Source organism: Camelus dromedarius, chromosome 3 (genome assembly GCF_036321535.1).
Source record: "Camelus dromedarius isolate mCamDro1 chromosome 3, mCamDro1.pat, whole genome shotgun sequence".
Taxonomy (NCBI): domain Eukaryota; kingdom Metazoa; phylum Chordata; class Mammalia; order Artiodactyla; family Camelidae; genus Camelus; species Camelus dromedarius.
In genome coordinates, this window is record NC_087438.1 from 78152105 (window position 1) to 78168098 (window position 15994).

Below are 15994 nucleotides of genomic sequence, written 5' to 3' on the forward strand. Positions count from 1 at the left end.
GGAGGCAGTTAGTGCTGCTCTCTGGCTAAAATAATAAAAATTCCTGACAGCTTTGAAGGCAGACCCTCCTGCTCGTGTTAAATCCCAGGTGCTGTTCTCTGGCTTGCCCTCTGGAGCAGTAAGAAGGAAAAATACAGAGAGGCAGATTGGGAATAAGCGTGTGCTCCGGAGCGTGGGCTCCAGAGCGTGGGCAGGCTCGTCTGGGGAGCGTTTCCAGGGAACCCTGGCAGGAGGCTTCCAGTTCGTGAAGGATTTCCCCCGGCAGGCGCTGTGCCGGGCAGGATAACAGATGGGCTGCTCCCTGCCGCAGGAGGGAAAATACCTTTTGTCGTCGCCAATCCCCTTCCCTGCAGGCCAGCAAATAGCAGAGCCGAGAGGGCACCCTTCTGCTGCTGGATGGGCCTCTCTGACATGAGGCATCAGATTTTTCTCTGGAAGAACAGAAATCGTATTTTCATAATCTTCGGCTCCTGAAGGCTGTCAGCAAGATAAGAGTGCCCTGTCCTTTTACTGTATAGCACAGGGAACTGTACCCAGTATCTTGTAGTAACCTATAATGGAAAAGAATCTGAAAAAGAATATGTATATACATATAACTGATCACTATGCTGTACACCTGAAACTAACACAACATTGTAAATCAACTATACTTAAGTAACTTTTTTAAAGACATAAAACAAGACATATATTAGATAACATAGGTACTGTTATCTCCATTTTATGCATGAAGAAAAGAGGCTCAGAGAGGTAAATATGCTGATACACACAGCTAGGTAGTAGCAGCACTGAGATTTTGTTTGTAAATATATTCTAAAAATTAAAAATTTTAAAATTTATCAAAGTAATACATGCACATACTTAAACAGTACCAAAAAAACGTAACATGAAATAAAGCAGTGTTTTTCATTAAAAAGAAAAAAAAGAATGCCCTGTCCTGGTTCAGAAGCAAAGGTGTTTTCATTTTTAAAGATTGTCAGAGGTCTTCACAGATTTTCTGTTTATGACCCCCCCAACCCCCATCCCCCAACCCCACCTTTCCAGAGGTTGCTGACCTCATTCTTTTTGTCTTCAGGCTTGTACCATATGTGACATCCAGAAGCCGGAGGACAGGGGATCACAATTTGAAAAGGTTTCTTTTGTCAGCAACAGACTCTTAGCACACTTACAATGGAGGTTAAGAAAAACTCAGCCACCGCTGAAATTCTACAAAGTAGCCTGCACTTTGGCTGGTTATTTTATCATCTTCTTGAGTTGTTTTATTTGTATCTCCCAACACAATTCATTGGAAAGGGTAAACCGTATCAGAATTCTTCGCTGAAGTCTCACAACAACTAGGTGAGATAGATGTAATTCAGTTTCCTGATTTCTTCCGAAAAGACCAAAACAAAGGAATTAGTTAGGGTATTTAAGAAAATGCAGGGTTGGGGAGGGTATATCTCAGTGGTAGAGTGTGTGCTTAGCATACACGATGTCCTAGGTTTAATCCCCAGCACCTCCATTAAAACAAACAAATACACAAACCTAATTAACCCCCCCTAAACAACAACAACAACAACAACAACAAGAAAACGCAGACATACTGGTTGTCTTCTGCCACGTGGTTCCCTTGGGGCGGGTGTTGGTTCCCCTCCCCCACATCTCCAGCTGCCTCCATCGCGAATCAGCAAGTGTATTTCCTTCCGGAGCTGGTGGCTTTTGCTCTTCTCATGCTCCTGAGCAGCCTCTAGTGAGGAATTCTGGCCCAACCTGGTTGTTTTTAGTGCAGATTTGGGGCTTCTAAGTGTTTTATGTCCTGTAACCCAGTCTCTTTTCGAGTTGTGATCCTTTTCTACCTCTCTGCTCTTCTTCCTCCTTTCCTTCTTTTTTTCTTTCTCTACTCCCTGCTCCTCTTCTTGTCTTTTTATTTTTCTTTTTGAGAACAATGTACTATTTTCAGTCCATCCCATGGATTTTAAAATCAACAAATGTCTCACTCTTGACTGTTGTTTTTTCTGAGAGTGATGCTTTGGAGAATCTGGCCAAAAAATGCTAGGCTGAATTCTCAGACTACCTTAAATCTTCTAATCTATGTGGAGAGCAGTTTCAATCCCAGAACAGATGATAAAAACAGCTTCCCAGTACAATCCCTTGCTACCAATGGCTTTATGTGCTTGTGCTTTTGTGACTGTTGGATAGGCTGCTGAATTATCTGTCCTCCCCTATTCTGCATGCTTCTTGGTGGCACGGATGATCTCACTCGTTTTTAATCCTCTGTGGTGCATAGAAGACATATGGGGATTTCAGTTAATTTCATTTAATTCTTGTAAAAGGTGCGTATGTGTCACAGAGCTGGAGGAAATGACTCATGGACAACTGAGAAGGACAAAACTTTTTCACTATGTATTTCTAGCTAACGAATTATTGATTGGGAAAATTAATCTTTACAGATACTTATAAATTAGATACAAAATTGGATCCAGAAAATAATTCCAAGATTCTGTTATTTCCACAATGCTGCCAGGCATATTTGGAGAACTTTTAAAAACTCTTGGAAACCTACCAGCTTGTGAAAGGAAATGTCTGGGGGAAAAATGTTTGAAACATTTAGAAACTTTTTCTTAACTCTCATAAAGCCTGAGTAGAAAATAATGTATTCACTGCAAAAATGTTTACTGAAGAGTGTGGTAACAAAAAAGCAATAAAGTTAGTTTTTTGAAAGGAACAGAGGTAAGAATTCATTTTTGTGAAATTTTATCATTGGTATGGAGTCTTCTGATAAAGTGGGGGAATTCTTCCTTTTTTCCAATTTTTCCAGTGGGTGAGTTATTGAGAACTATGAAGAGAGGTACAAACAATGATTTATCAACTGTCAGTATTTTATTATTAAAAGTTGTATTTTACTTAACATTAGATTCCTTTCTAGGAAGAACTGTGTTGGTGGAGTGAATTAGCTGATACACTATTGGAGCTGGAGGGGTTAGACATCAAAGGGAGTGCTCAAGGACTGGTAGCTTTTCTTCACGTTACTTTCAGAGGATGGCAGGTTTAGGTAATTGCAAGGATTTTGTTTTGCTGACTGAAATTGGCAGACTTGGTGCAAGAATTGAGTTGCTTGTACCAATCAAGAATTTTTGAGGAATAAAAAAGAGAAGGCTGATAAAGTGTTTAGTGACCGGAGCAGAACTGCAGGAGAAAGAAAGCATGGTCTCAGGAAGAATGTTTTTAAATGAAGCTTTGTTGTGTGTTGTAAGTTCTCTTTTCTACCACACTTCTCCCTCCCCATGCCCCTCTTCAGTCTTCAGTAAAGTTGGTGCTACTCATGAATGAAATTGGTTTTCTTTGATTAGGACTATGCCAAACGGTTGCATGTGACCTCATGGTGGGGCCATGAGCCAGGGTTGCTCATGGAAGATGAGATACATCTGTATATTCAAGGAAATCAGTTCTTTTAATCCTCTGTCATGTGTCAGAGATCAGGGGAAAACCAACTTTGACCTAGAGAATGGACAAATAGTCATTGACTATTGGATTCTAATAAGCATCCATTAGTCGAACCCTTCAAAGTAGTTTTAATTCATCTAAACTTTCTCAGAAAAGATGTGGTAGGATAAATAATATCCCCCAAAGATATCAGGTCCTAATGCCCGGAATCTGTAAATGTTACCTTATGTGGGAAAAAGTGTCCTTGCAGATGTGATTAAGTTAAGGATCTTAAGGTGGGGAGGCTATCCTGGATTAGCCAGGTGGGTTCTAAATGCCATCACATGTATCCGGGTAAGAGGGAGGCAGAGAGAGATGTTACACAGACACAGAGAAGAAGGCATAATGAAAACAAGGCAGAGAGTTCTGGCCTGGAAGATTGGAGAGATGTGGTCATAAACCAAGGAATGCCCGCAGCCACCACCAGCTGGAAGAGACAAGGGCTAGTTCTCCCCTAGAACCTCGAGAAGGAGCCTCGTCCTGCTGACATCTTAATCTTGGCCTGATTTCAGACTTCTGGCCCCCAGAACTGTGAGAGAATAAATTTCTGTTATTTTAAGCTGCTAACTTTGTGATAATTGTCACTGCAGCCAGATTTTGGTATTTTGATGGTTGGCCTGAGTTTAGTGACTTTTTATAATTTTTTTCCATCTATGTGATACACAACTCAGAATGGTGTCAATAATATTAATTGCAAAAATTCAAAAATGCACTGTCTTACCAATTTGGAACCTAGCCTGATGGTATATGGCTTCGTTCAGTTCAAACTTTTAGAAGGTTTAGTTTGTTGAAAGTGGCTCCTTGGGGAATGTAAAACGTGTGAAGGAAGCGGCAGAGAAAAAGGATAAGGACCAACTGAAGCAGAGAAGTTGAGACTGTACTACCTAGTTGTTTGATATTTAAAAAGTGTAGTAACAACCTAACAACTCTATTGTATTAATCAAAGCATGTCTCACTATGGGCAAAGGATTTTCCGAATTCTTGGTGGGCTTAAAGAAATATTTGACTTACATTAGGGACCATATCTTAAAATGATACCTTTTCGCATTAGGGTCACATCTCATGAGACTTGAAGGAATGGAGATAGACAGGAAAAAGAGGGTGACCTGCCTCATGTTACATTTACTTCTGGAAGGTGCTCACTGTGTGAAGGGTGGCTGGGGTCTCCTGCCATATGTGAATTGTGGTCTGTATTGTCACACTTTGTCAGATGTGTCTAGCGAATCTGAGTGAAATGCTCTGTGATAGGATGACACTTTTTGCCGTTTTATTTGTTCATTCATTCACCATTTACTACCAGCTAGTAGAGTAGAAAGTATTGCTGAGGAAGTGAAATGGATAAGGTGTGATTTCTGCTCTTAAGGAAATTACTGGGGAGATAAAATATGTACAGATTTTGGTATATGACATATTAGAAAATGAATATTGTCAGTGGAATTCAGTAAAGTGAGATTACTTCTACTGGGGGTTGGAGGAAAGACTTCACGGGGAAAGTAATATTTTTAGCTGGGTCTAATCTGAAGGGTAGGAGTTGAAGGTGTGGGAGAAGGTGGGAGATAACTTTCTAGACAGAGCTCAATTGTGAGAAAGCCACAGAACGCAGATAAATTTCAGGCTTTCTTAGAAAAGAGCAGTTTTTAAGAGAGAATGAGAAATGTCCACCTCCAGTCAAGGTCAAGTAAAGGGATAAGTTTTGCTTTTCCACCTGAAACAACTAATAAATGGGACAAACTATATAAAGCAATGAGTCTCAAGAAATCAAAGGTAAGGCAGTGAAGGATCCTTGAGAGACGGGAAACCAATGAGGTGATCCCTCTAATTGTCTCAGGTGACTACCTGGAGAGAGTTTCCAGGCTGTACTGCAGAGAGGGGTACCCAGGCTGAGCCTGGCAGTCTCCCGTGGTGGAGGAGATGGAGGTGTGAGTTCAGGGAGGCTAAGAGGGTAGAGCTCTCAGGAAAGAGTTCTAGAAAGGAGAAAGCTGTGCAGACTCCAAAAACTCTGGGCTCTGTAGAAATTACCCTTACATTTTCAGTAGAGAGCTGGTCAGCACATGTGTGTAAGGGAATTGTCACATCTGGGAAGGAACCCCCCTGAAGGGCAGAAGGAATGATGCTAGGAGTTCACATTAAGGCAGGAAATAGTGCCTGTTCCCAACAGCCATCCTGGAAAGCCTCATAAATCACGGGGCTCTGGGGCAAATACTTACTCAGAAGAATCTTGCCCCAGTAATAGGGCAAAAATAACTTTAAATCACATGTTGCTCTGCTTTTGCCAGACAAAGCTTAAATGGAAGATTTGAGAGGTTCAAAATGCTACCAAGGAACTTGACTATATCCTAGAGTGAGGCTCAAGTATATTTGTAGAGATACAAAACCATGCAGCATCCAACAAAGCAAAGTTGGCATCTTGTCCTCTGTTCTGCCAGAGCTGTCTCCTCCCTCTCCATCCTTCGTCCATCTCAGAATGGTTCTAGCTTCAAGACCCTGTGGGCGCCTGACCCAAGGAAGCCCTGGACTGATGTAAATAGGTTATTTTTAGAAATGGTGGCACAGACTATTTCTGTGGTGGACACATTGCCTTGTTAATGAAACGGATTAACATTCTCCTCATGTGTTTTTGGCTTTTGCTGCCCTGCAGAATTTTTATAAGGAGCTGGCCCATGGAGGTGATGGGCTCTGGCAATGCTCCAGAAAAGGAACATTTAATTTAGCAATTTATTGGTCCTGGGGATGAAGGATGCTCTGGTATAGCATCCTCATTTCCTTTTATTATTCCAACTTTATAAGCACGCAGACCATCTGTCTTCACAAGGAAACCTTAATGTAGAAACCCGAACAATTATGAAGTAATGAAGATCGTGTAAAACAGTTATCAGGGAAACACAAGAGAGGCAGCACTTGTAGAATTGGAGTGAATATGAATCAGCAAGCCCACAGATGTGTGCTCTTCAGTCCTAAGAATGCTACTTAGCTAATTTACAGACTTGCTGGCAATTCATTTTGAAAATATTACGAAAGAGAGAGCGGTTTGAGATATTTTCAAGTAGAGTGATTCTTGGCAGGTAGGTGCTAATAAATCTAACTCGATTGACTATGAAGACACATGAACAGGTGCTGAGATAAGAAAGAGGGGAGGAAGTACAGAATAGTGAGTGGTTACAGACAGATCATGGTGAGTCCAGCCTGGTTTTGAAGCCTTGTACTGCCATTTACTAGCTGTGTGATCTGGCCAATTTATTTAATCTTGCTGAGTCTCAAGTTTCCTCATCTATAAAATGAAAATAGTATCCACCTCAGAAAATTATTATTTTGAAGATTCAGTGAAATACTACAAATAAAGGACTTAGCGGGAGCCCTTTAATAAATGTTATCTAATAATAATTAATAAAGGTGAAATCATACAAGGCCACATTGATTGATATTTTTGCATGATATTATAATAATAAAAGATAAAGGGCTTCAAGTAGTGTCCTATGTAATTTTCCTGACATTGAACAATTCAGATTCTCTTGGCATCTGGCCTTGTTACACACACCATTAAAAAAAAGCCAGAAGGGGTAAACCTGGTGAAGATGCTTTTCTTAAATTTTTGTTGCTTTGATTGAAAAATTTCGTCTTAAAATGCGCCCTGTTGTTGAGTAGGGCGGGTGTCTGGCCCGTGTTGGTGGCCGGTAGAGCCCCAGGACCTCTGAGATGCTTGTTAGTGCTTGTTTCTCAAGAGAAGTGCTGGTTCAGGAGGAAGCTGTGCCATCACAGGTGCCAGGGTGGCCTTTCAGCAGTAATTCCAGCCCAGGTTAGAGCTCTGGGCAATGGTAATGAGATTTTTCGTGAACAAACCCCTCTGGGCAACTGCCTCTACAGAGACTCAGAATCTGCACTCTCATGAGAGAGAAATGAAAAAAACAAATAGGCTGGGGAGCTTGTCATGAGAGGTGGCAGATAAGCGGTCAATTGTAAGTGTCCTGTGGCATGGAAATGGGTAATTTAGATTTGGTTGGCTCTCAGTGTGATTTTTGGAAGCTGGTGTAAAACCTCCTACAAATTAGGCTAATGAATTACTTGATATTCCTGGTTATATTTTCTTTGCTGTTTAATATGAAATGACATAGCTGGCTGTTGAGGAAAGGTGATCCTTTTATCTTTCCCTATTTGTAATTAAGGAAGATTCTAATGAATTCACCTGAGAATGGACTCAAAAGTGATTACTTGGCACCTTGCTACCAAAACTTCTGAAAAAGACTAGAAAAGCTTCTGAGAAGAGCAATGAGACTACTTGGGAAGTTAGGAAGGTTGGCTTGTGAGGACAAAGGAAAAGGATGATATATTTATAAGTTGCTAACAAAAGATTTATAGCTTCTCGAAGTAAGGGAGAGACATGATTTATCTTGCCAAGAATTAAAAACTGGAAGTATTCAGGTTGGAGTGTGGATTAGCTGACCTGAGGTTCACAACGGGAGCCCTGGGAATACGTGAACCAGATTCATATGTGGACTTTCAGGAACAGCTTAGTGGGTAGTAAGACAGGTTTGGCCAGATGGGGTTTGTCAGCTGTGTAGTGATGCACAGAAATTTATTTTGTCGGAGAAACAGGCACAGTGAGTTGAGGACCAGAGACTGGATATCAGAGAGGTTTGGGGAGAGCAGCACAGGACAGGTGACAATAAAACAGAGCCCTGATCTGAAAGCAGGCTGTTCCTTCTCTGGCCCTGTTTACTGCTTCCTACTGGTCATGCTGGCTCTGGGCTCACAGCTGCTAACCATGGCCAGAGACGGGCCCTCAGAAGAACTTCATCCCTTATCAGGACAGAAGGACAGAGCCACACCACTGCCATCACTGAGAATCCTGGAGTCTGTAAGTGTCTCCTCCTCTGAGACCAGCTAAGGTATAAGAGTTCGAGGTTCACGTTCATGCTTGTATCTAACTTGAAACCAGTTGACCATTATTTAGGTTGGGATTTTGGTGTTAGCAGGGGAAGTGAAAGGTTTATATAATATTTGTTTTAAGTTATGACTTCTATCCTCAATTTTATCTTGTCTGCTTATTATAGGTTAGGACTGCAACATTTCTGGTCCACACGTCACTTGTATTTTCCTATTGCTCTTACTGATTTTTTAAAAACTCTTTTTTGTCGAATTTCTAGCAATTTCAGATATGAAACAAAGTAGGTGCCATCTTAATCCAATCTGGCTTAGCTGCTTGAATTTTTTTTTTAACTTAGAAATAATTTCAAACCTCAAGAGTTACAGAAATAGTACAAAGAATTTCATTACACCGTTTTTCCAGATTTTAGCCCGTTTTGACCTATTTGCTTACCATTTGTTCTCTCTCTCTTATTTACATATTATTTTTTGGGAACCATTTGAAAGTTGGAAATATAACTGGTTACCCCTAAATACTTCAGTGTAGATTTCCAAAGAATAAGGCCATTTTCTTACATAATTTTAGTACAGTGATGAACCTCAGCACAGTTAGCAGTGGTGTAATACTTTGATCTAATCTCCTTCTTACTGTCCAGTGTTGCCAATTTAGTCTTTAACGCCTTGTTTGTGTATTTACCCCCCTGCACTACAGGATCCAACATAGAATCAAGTGTTGCATTTAGCTATTATGTCTTTTTAGTCTCCCTAATCTGAAACAATTCCCCAGCCTTTCTTTTTCTTTTCTGGCATTGACACTTTTGAAGAATGCAGTCAGTCCCTTTTTGAAGTAGAATGTTCCTCACTAGGGGTTTATGTATGTTTCGTGATGATCAGTTCTAGGTTATGTACCCTGAATCACTGCGGGTTGTATTCTGCTCAGTGTATGTTGTCCAGAGGCACACGATTTCCTCTCGCCTCCCATTTATGATGCTAATTTTATTCAAGGTTGCCGATTTCTCCACTGTATAGACAGTTATTTTTCTTGCTCCTAATAAACAGTCTGTGGTGAGACATTTTAAGACCTTGCAAATATCCTACTCTCCATCCAAGTTTACTTCCCAAATGAAAATTAAAACTACCATGGAATGTACTACCATACACCCACCAGAATGGCTAAAATTAAAAAGACTAATAACGACAAGGATGTGGAGCAACTAAATCTCATGCATTACTGTGGGAATGTAAAATAGTGCAACCACCTTGGACAATAGTGACAGATTCTTCAGAAGTTAAACATGCTCTTCCCATATGACCTAGGAATTTTGCACTTAGTGATTAGCCCAAGAGAAATGAAAGGACAGGTCCATACAAAGACTTGTGCACCCGTGTACATGGCAGCTTTATTCACAATAGTCCCAAACTGGGAACAACTCAGACGTCCATCAACAGGGTACCACTTGTACAAACTGTAGCATACCAGAGTCGCTTGAATGAAAGGAACAGGGGTTAATTACTGGAACCCTCTTCAAAGAGGTTGAGGAAGGGGAGTGAGGCTGAGAAGGGGGGAAATATCCTTTTAAAACTAGCTTTTTCTTATAAAAATAATACATTTAGTCATAAAACATGGAAAGTCAGTTTGACAAAATTAAAAAAACTAGGAGCCATCCAAAACCCAAACTTGAGTAGTCATGTTGATATTTGTGGCTCTAGACTTTGAGTTAGTCACTTTCACTAGCTGTCACCATATAGTCTTCTTCATTTACATTGTAGATTTTCATGTTTATTCTCTTGACCAGAAAAAAAAATAACATATTCCCACTGGAGCTCTGTAGGTCACAGGAAGGCAGCCCCATCTGTGGTGTGTGTGTGTGTGTGAATCTGTGGGTATATGTGAGTGTATGCATGCGTGTGTGTGACTTACAAAGGGAAGCGAAGTGAGTAGAAAATTCAGGTAGGGTCTAGGGAGAGTTGACTTTAGAATTCTGTTTCCACATAAAGCAGGGCAAGGGTAGAATCTCTTTTTCTTGATTGGCCATTTATAATTTCACAAGCTTTTACATAAGATTAGCAAGGCAACCTGTCCAAGGATACATGAATACTAAAAAGTGGTCCTCAGATTTTCTTCTTGTTACTGAAAATATCCATTAATGCGTCTAACTTACGGTGTCACTGTAGCTTAATCAGAATCCACTGAACTGTTGCCTGGCTAGAGGGTCCTCGGGCAAGACCCTATTAGAACTCAGTAATAAGGTGTTAGGACTTTGTAATAAGAACAATCTTGTCTCACATTTTTAGGAGGCATTGTAGGTGTAAGAGAAGAGTTGGCTTCTATAATGGGAAATAGATGAAACCCCAACACTTGAGTCATTTAATACTGAACTAAAAGAATCCAAGAGAATACACCACAGGAAACATTGACAGGACATGGGGAGGGCTTCTCTAGCTCTGATTTCTATAATTGAATAAGAGGAAGACAGGGATGCCCATTAAGTGTTTGGAATGGCTGTCTCATCCCTTATTTCCTGTTGTAAAATTAAATTTACGGAATGGAAACTCCATTATAGTATTTTCTTTGATTCATCCAACAGACACACGAAACATACTAAAATGGAAACTCATTATAGTAATACTAATTTTTTTCTCTTTTTCTTCTCATTTCCTCCTCATTCTTATTTTTCGTTTTGCAGACAATAAACTTTATTGGTTTGGTAAAAAGGATGTAAATGTTATACGAAATTCAAGAAATAGAGAAAATGAAAAGAGAATAGGATCACTCAAAAGTCTGTTCAGAAATAAAGTTCTTAATATTTGATGAACCCTATTCTACAGGTATTTTAATCCATATATTCAGACAGGATAGGTAGAAATAATTTAGAAAGCTGAGATCATATGATACATGCTAATTTAAGTAAAATATATTGAGTAAAACTTTCCTTGACTTCACTTGATTTTTGCAAAAAGATATTGAAATTAAACTGAAGAAATCTCTGAACTCCATTAAATATTTTTTCACTGTATTAGATACTTGTTCTTAAAGATACCCTTATAGTTAAGAAAAAGGATTTAGAAAACAGGATGTAGGTGTGTGCATGTGGTGTGTGTGGTGTGTTTGCATGAGTGCCTATTTTGCATGTGCATGTGTGCACACGTGTGTGCCAGTGGGCAAGTGTATTTGTGTGTGTGCATGTGTGCAGGTGTATGCACGTGTGTGTTTCTAAAAATGAGTCTTTGGGGCTGGAATTCTTAAATTCTTACCCAAATTGAGAATGTCTATCTTGCAAGAGGAAGACTTGAATCAAACTTTCTTTACCTTAGAAATATGGAGACATCACTACACTTTCTTCCTGTTTATTGTTATGGAGAAATCTAGGAATCCTTTGATTTTTTTTTCACCCTGTATGATTTGCTTTATTGGTGTAAATATCTATATGGTTTTTTTTTTTGGTATACTTGAAGCTTAGTAACTTTTTCAATATATGTTTCAGTGTTGATCATTCAGTCTTTTTCCTTTCATATGGCATTGCCTTTTGAGTTGCAGATTCAAATCTTCCTTGATTACAGGAGAAATCTTAACATATATTTGATATGTCAGTATTGATTTTGCTAGACAGTCTTCATCATATTTCAGGAGTTTAATACTCCTATTTGACTTGGAGTTTTTATTTAAAATGACTGTTGAATTTTATAAATGTACTTTACTTTGATGATGTATTGTATTTTGTTGATGGCTTTCCTAAAGGAACTGTCTGCATTCCTCTTAAAAAATACTTCTTGGTTATGGTGTATTATTTTTTCAATATACTGCTGTGTTGAATTTGCCATTATTTTATTTTGAATTTTTGTATCTATATTCATGAATGGAATTTGCATACTTTAAATAATATTGGTGTTAAGGTAATCTTAATTTTATAAGTAAGTGTCCTTTTTTGCTGTGGTCTGAAACAGTTTAACTATTATAGGACTAGGAATTATCTTTTTTGTATTAACTTGCCCACAAAGCCAACTCATGAAAGGGTCTGGGGCATGTCTTTTTAAGATGGCAGATTTTAAAACTTGCTTTTTTAATACTTACTGTGTTTATTTGTACCTTCAGATTCTCTACTTTTTCTTGGACCAATTTTAACATCTTCTAGTTTGCTAGAAAACCATCCATTTCTTCTAGCTTTTCAAAATGTTGGTGTGGAATTGCAGATGATACTTGCTTAAGGCTTTTGATCTCTTCTGTACTTTATATCATTGTTTTTACATCTAATATTGTTAATTTTTGTTTTCTCCCTTCTCCAGGGGTTGATCTATTTAAATTTCTTTTTATAAGCAGTTTTTGTTTTATTCATTTATCTTTTTATTATTTACATTTTCTCCTTCATTAAATTTAGCTTTTAACACCTTTTAATTTCTTCCTATCTATGTATACTTTTTTGCTTATTTTATTGATCTATTTCCTATGTATAATTTTGCATGCTTAAATTATACCTATTATTTCTTTTATTTTTTCCTATATATTCTAATTGTTGGATTGATTAATGAACACAAGTTTTGCTTCTGTTGGATATGATTTTTGTGTGGCTTATCCTTGTAATATCTAACTATTTCTTCCATTTTTTCCTCAAATTCTGCCTGCTTGGTCAGAATAACTCATAATTTCTTCTTTGAACCATTGAATATCTTCTTTGAGATCTTTTAAAATAATTTGTAACTTTTCTGCAATTTCTTTGAGGCTCTCAATGACTATTACTCTTAACTCTTAGTGTTTCTTTTTGGCAATTCCCCTTTTAGATGTACTCTGTATTTGCCTGTTGCCTCTATTTTATTCTACCTTCCTCTTTTTTTGCAGGCTTCTAATGCGTATGTTCTGAATTGGTACTCACCTCGGAGTTTGCCTGGCCCCTTGTACAGAGTGCGGGGAGGGAGTGGGTTAGTGGAAAAGAGAAGCAAGAATGATCATTATCTTCCTAAACTTCAACTTTGGTTTTCTGTCTTAAGTCTTTTTCCTTAAAATCTGTTATTTTCTTTTTCTTTTTGAGTCCTTCAAGTAATAGACATCCTGAATTGTGATTTGGCCGCTCCTGACTCCTGCCCCTCCTTCCCCTGGCGTTACCTATGGGAGCTCCCTTGGCTCTGATGCTGCATCACAGGCAGCAGAAGTGCCCTGGCGACATGGTTCCTCCTACAGTCTCACTTCCCCTGCTTTTCTTCAGTGTTAGAATGGGTCTCTAAAGGGACATTCCCAGTTTCTCTGGGGTACTGTGCATGTGCCTACATCTCAGCCATCAATCTCAGGTCTGCGACTCATCTGATCACTGTAAACTTTTGAGGAAATCTGTATCCTGCTTGAGGCATGGGCCGGGGCTCTGGGCATCCCCTTTTCTTAATCCAGATGTCACAGAATTTGGCTGGAGGACCTCACAGTTTGCAGTTAGTGGTTCCGTGTCCTTTCCCACTGAACCTTTGAGAGAGCAGTGGATAAAGCAGCTGAATGGGCTTTCACTGCTGTGTTTCTAGTGGAAGTGCTAGAGGGAAAGGTCTCAGCCGGAGAAAGGAAAGAAGCTTGGAAAATCTACCAACGAGCTTATCGGGTCCTTGGCTTACGGAGACACCTGCATTTACTTAAGAATAGAGAGGAGAGGCAGACTTTCATATGGGAGAAAATGACTTTATTGGGATTGATTTTGTTATTCAGAGAAAGCTTTGGCCCAATTTCTATTTCTATTTCATCAGTTAAGATGGTTCATATGATCAAGGCTGTGTTTATTCATCTCTGGTGTCGGCTTCATTGCTTCTGCTAGTGAAGATTTAGTAGGTGACTGGTGTGCTCTGTTTCAACATTAATAACCGGAAGTCCACATCTGTTTCGAGAGGAGACAAGCTGAATTCTTCATTTCAGCAGCCTTGAGTAGTGCCAAGCTTCAGGTGGCGTGAACGTGTAGCTGAGCCCTGGGATCAAGTAGGAGAGAGCTGTGCTGTTAGCGCTCAGCTCCAAACCCACCTGTCTCTACCCTGCTTTGTGATGTGGGGCTGGGACTCTGCAAAACAGCTTTCTCTGTTGCCTGTGGGCTCTCGGTTAGATCTGCCTGTAGGAGGCACTAGAGAGTGAATAGAAGGCTGGAGGGAGAAGGGACACACTGTCCAGCTGGCTCCCTGTTCCTTTCCGCAACTCCCCTTCCTCCTGCCAGTGCATTTGCTTCAAGTCTGCAGCTTTTATTTGCACATCTAAGAACCAGCCTCATCATGCCCCCTTGAAGGTAGCAGCACCACCAGGCAGCACCCCCTTCTCAGAGGTCTGAGTAACCTTGACATAGATGTTTTAGACAAAATTTATCATTGTTTAAGCAAAGTAAATCAATGCTCAGTGATTTATCTTAAGTAGTTGTCTGCAGGGAACTCTAAAATACAGGGAATTACATTAATAAGTCTTAAGGGAGAATACCAAGGGGAAGAGGGTTGTAGGATTCTAATATTAAAATTCCTCTCTTCGGATGTTCTTTTGGCTGGTTGTGGTACAAACACAATGAACAAAAGCATTTAATGTATTTTTGTTTAATTTTACTGATAGCTACTAACAACTGTGTTGCTGGGTTTCTAAGCTCATCCTTGATTGTACTGTGAAACAAATGCAGCGTTATAGCTGAAGGTGAGTGCAACACGTAGAGTGAGAGGAAGAGAAGGATCTAGATTTGGCAACAAAATCCTTGTGTAAACTAAAAATATGAAAAGCAGCAGCAATTTCACAGGTCGACTCCCGTGTATGAAATACCTGACTAAGACAGCAGGGTCCTAGATCAGGGACCGCACACCCTCTCTGGGGAGCATCTGGGCAGCAAAGCTCTCCAGTTTGTGGTGGGACTGGCCATCCCGTGGCCTCCATCCGCGAAGCCAGTGAGAGAGAACTGAGGCATGTAAGCCCAAGGGCCTTATGGGCTTGAGAGTTTAATGTTATTATTGTTATATTTAAAAACATATTTTAAGCATTATTCTTTAGAAGTCAGTTCTTTTTTTCAGCTTTCAAAGTATATGAATACTGCAATTTCACAAATCTAGACTTTGCTTTGTGATTTTCTCTAATAGATGGAATGTACAGCTTTTTTTTTTTACAGTAAAATTTGTCAGACAGTAATTTAAGATTTTCACATAATTGGTGCATCTTTTTCTTCAGTATCTAGATTGCTGTTGTATTAATGTTGTAAGTTGGAAATTCTTCAGTCTTGTACATATATGGATACAAATATACAAATATGTTTACTTAATGGCCATTTGATGACTTTCCTAATTGTCTTCCTTTGTTGATATATTGTGATTATTTAACTTTCCTACAGGATGTAGTATGTACAGGATCCTTTAGACTAATTTTGATTTTATTTCTTTTAATTTCAACTTGGTAGAAGTGATTTATAAAAGGTTCACGTTGGCAGAAACTAAATTCAATCTGTCCTGATACAGAAAGGGGACTGTTGTGTGTTATTTTCCTGGATAAACTTGTAGAGTACAGATGGATGACCTTCCTCCGGCAAACCAGGCTGTGTGTATGGTTTACTCAATGATGTCCGTGTATCAGCTGATTTCTATGTCCCGTTCCATTTCAGAGCTTGGGGAGCTGATACCTCTGTTTCTGTATATGGACTCAGGTCATGTGATTACATTTGAAATTTCTGAAAGATATAGTTTGAATAACCTCTGC